This window comes from Dermacentor variabilis, chromosome 9, assembly GCF_050947875.1.
Source record: "Dermacentor variabilis isolate Ectoservices chromosome 9, ASM5094787v1, whole genome shotgun sequence".
Classification (NCBI taxonomy): Eukaryota; Metazoa; Arthropoda; class Arachnida; order Ixodida; family Ixodidae; genus Dermacentor; species Dermacentor variabilis.
In genome coordinates, this window is record NC_134576.1 from 40,832,533 (window position 1) to 40,836,132 (window position 3,600).

General features: G+C 50.6%; 4 non-coding genes across 4 annotated transcripts; all 4 read right to left on the minus strand.

The window, feature by feature from the left end:
• Positions 1-633: 633 nt before the first annotated feature.
• TRNAS-GGA (transfer RNA serine (anticodon GGA)) lies at positions 634-708 on the minus strand. Its single transcript has one exon. It is a non-coding gene; the product is annotated as a tRNA-Ser (tRNA).
• A 206-nt stretch (positions 709-914) lies between these two features.
• TRNAS-GGA (transfer RNA serine (anticodon GGA)) lies at positions 915-989 on the minus strand. Its single transcript has one exon. It is a non-coding gene; the product is annotated as a tRNA-Ser (tRNA).
• Positions 990-1,195: 206 nt separating this feature from the next.
• Positions 1,196-1,270, minus strand: TRNAS-GGA (transfer RNA serine (anticodon GGA)). The gene has a single exon. It is a non-coding gene; the product is annotated as a tRNA-Ser (tRNA).
• Positions 1,271-1,475: 205 nt separating this feature from the next.
• Positions 1,476-1,550, minus strand: TRNAS-GGA (transfer RNA serine (anticodon GGA)). Its single transcript has one exon. It is a non-coding gene; the product is annotated as a tRNA-Ser (tRNA).
• Between the last annotated feature and the right edge of the window lie 2,050 nt (positions 1,551-3,600).

Consider the following 3,600-nt stretch of genomic DNA (forward strand, 5'->3'; position numbering starts at 1 on the left):
TCGAGGGGAGGTAATTGGCGGAACCTCCCCATGCGCTTTTCGAGACACCAGATAATGTGCTACACGGTCGCTCCACCCGGGACGGCTCCGAGTTCGACGAAGCAGGCTTTGTGCGCAACACGACCACGCCGCCCTGTTCTGCTGTGAGTGGGGGAGTTGCCGCGGGAACGCCGACGAGGGCTTTTTCCCACGCGCCGACCGAGACGCAAGACAATGTGCTACCCGGACGCGCTACCCGGGTCGGCTCACAGTTCTACGAAGCCCCTCTGACGTCGGCTCCGGCCCATCGCACCTATGTGAGTGTGCGTGTGTGTGAGCCCTCATCCTCCTCCAAGTCGAGAGCCCACCTCCTCCAAAAGGGCGGGTCATCTACAATGACGCCGAACTATAACGTCGAGCGGAGTGCTTATAAGCAGCGATTGTCGGCTGCTGGAGTGTGCTCGTTGTCGTGCTCGAAAAGTACTCGTGAGCTGTGTGCTCGTTGTCGTGCTCGAAATGTACTCGTGAGCTGTGTGCTCGTAAGCTGTTTGCTGAATAAAGGGAAAATCAGACATCCACCCATTCGTAGCAATTGCTACAAAGGAAACCCATACGGGTTCCTCGAAAGGAAAGCCTCATAGTTGAAGAAAAATTCGTCCTGGTCCGGGACTCGAACCCGGGACCACCGCCTTTCCGGGGCAGCCGCTCTACCATCTGAGCTAACCAGGCGGCTAGCAGATGGTAGGGCGAAGTCGAATTTGTCGACAACACGAAGCAAAGGCAAGAGTTTGACGTAGAAGTTCTGCGGAAACCCGCAAGGTGGAGAGAAGTAATGAATAAAGGGAAAATCAGACATCCACCCATTCGTAGCAATTGCTACAAAGGAAACCCATACGGGTTCCTCGAAAGGAAAGCCTCATAGTTGAAGAAAAATTCGTCCTGGTCCGGGACTCGAACCCGGGACCACCGCCTTTCCGGGGCAGCCGCTCTACCATCTGAGCTAACCAGGCGGCTAGCAGATGGTAGGGCGAAGTCGAATTTGTCGACAACACGAAGCAAAGGCAAGAGTTTGACGTAGTAGTTCTGCGGAAACCCGCAAGGTGGAGAGAAGTAATGAATAAAGGGAAAATCAGACATCCACCCATTCGTAGCAATTGCTACAAAGGAAACCCATACGGGTTCCTAGAAAGGAAAGCCTCATAGTTGAAGAAAAATTCGTCCTGGTCCGGGACTCGAACCCGGGACCACCGCCTTTCCGGGGCAGCCGCTCTACCATCTGAGCTAACCAGGCGGCTAGCAGATGGTAGGGCGAAGTCGAATTTGTCGACAACACGAAGCAAAGGCAAGAGTTTGACGTAGTAGTTCTGCGGAAACCCGCAAGGTGGAGAGAAGTAATTAATAAAGGGAAATGAGACATCCACCCGTTCGTAGCAATTGCTACAAAGGAAACCCATACGGGTTCCTCGAAAGAAAAGCCTCATAGTTGAAGAAAAATTCGTCCTGGTCCGGGACTCGAACCCGGGACCACCGCCTTTCCGGGGCAGCCGCTCTACCATCTGAGCTAACCAGGCGGCTAGCAGATGGTAGGGCGAAGTCGAATTTGTCGACAACACGAAGCAAAGGCAAGAGTTTGACGTCAAGCTGTTTGCTGTATGCTCGTCTTGCGGGCCCCATTTAGGAGTCACGCTAGACTGTCGATGTATCTCATGTTCAACTGCAAATAACATGTAAATAAATCCTGCTCTCCTAAGTCCCGACGAAAAGTCAAGCTCCTTCCTACAGCTACGACTGCCAAACGTTACATCTGAGTGGCAGCGCTGAGATCGGCCTACAGCTCGTAGATCGTCCGACAACTCTAACAAATGGTGGCAGCGGCGAGATCGTGCGACGAATCTTACATCGCCTACAGTAACTTTGATTAGAAGGAATTTTGTGAAAGTTTTCTTCAAGCACTTATAGCCTTGAGTGAAAAGTGGAGTGCCAGTCGCGTTTAATAACGCCGCGATAAAGTGAGTAAATTGAAAGTGAAAAAAAAGCAGATCAGATGACTGATCGGCCTCTGCCAAACAAGCACAAGAATGTTAGCTGTTTCGCCTCTGTGTTTCCCGTTTGTCTATAATTTGATTCTCCATTCACCTGCTTCAATTGAATGTCATTCACGCGGGTCTGCAAAGGCCGACTTTACTGGGTAACTAACCAACAGGGTGGCGACACTCAAGGCGATGGTAACGGTCAATGCACGCCATCATGTCACCGAAAGTGGAGAAATTAGCCTGTCCCTAATCATATTAGCCTTCACGGAATAGCCCTTAACAGGAGAGGTTTGCACTATTAGCCGCGTTAGTGGCGCGATCCTGTGGCGCATTCTCTAAAAAGAAACGATTGAAACCTATTGCAGTGACGCTTAACTCTGTTGCAAAGTTCCGGTGGTACACAGTCGTTGGAACTGCATACATTATCTAAATTTTATTTAACATTTCAATTACGTTGTAACTTCGACGAAGCGTTGAAAGATGCCGCTACCTGCGTTAGTACGAGCATCTACGTTTATGGACAAGCTATGTCTAGGAAATTTTATTGCGTCCGGCAACTGCTAAGCGTTTACGAGTTGCCAGGTTACGAAAGCCTTGGATGAAGTAGCAAAACAGGTAGTGAACTGCTGCGAAGCTTTTCCCAACTACAATGAGTTCGAAACATTTTTGTTTTGCGTCCTTGTTTTCGTTGATGATAAGTCATAAAAGGATTTAATAATAAAGATCATGTCGCTAATTACCACTTACAACCAGTGGTTATGTAGAAAAGTGTAGGTCACTGCAGTATTAGCTTTGTGTGGTATCTGGGTAAACGCGTGTCACAAGATGTCAGTACCTCGTTGCTGCTGCCGTGAACCTCTCCAACAGCGAGTATTTAGCAAAGGGTAGTACGTTTAAAGACAAACCAAAACTACTTAATTTCTAATGCTAAAAAAAGAGCGAGAACGCACCTTTGCTTCAACTTGTGGTGCATCTTGCTTTGAGCCTTGCAGCGCGCCTTGCTGGGCGTCTTACTGCCCGCCTAGCTAGTCGATTTGCTCGGAGCCTTGCTCGGAGTCTTAGGGGCGGCCTTGCTCGGAGTCTTAGGGGAGGCCTTGCTCGGAGCCTTAGTGGAGGCCTTGCTAGGGGCCTTGTTCGGAGCCTTGCTGGGCGATTTATTGGCAGCCTTACCGGATACCTTGCTAGTTGTCTTGCTGGTAGTCTTGCTCTCTGGCGAGTTGGAGGCCGTGCTCTCGGCTTTGCTGGCGCCCTTGTTGGAAGCCTTCCTGGTAGCCTTACTCTCTATCGCGCTTGAAGGCGCACTCTCGTCATTTCTAGACATCTTGCTCTGGGACTTGTCCTTGCCCTTCGCCATGATTCAGGAGGCTGCTTGCACAGCGTATCGAACCGCCAGCTTCTACTGTCGTATTCTTCGGTCTCGAGGACAGGAGCTGGCTCGTGACCACGAGCTGGTGATGATGACTATAGAAGAACAGCTGGAACGGAGCGACAAGGAGCCTGCCGGCGTCTTTAGAGAAAGAGAAAGCTGAGGCTGGATCGTGGCACGAGTGTGCGCAAGCATGTGAGGCTTGGGCTCTTTATTCGCCTC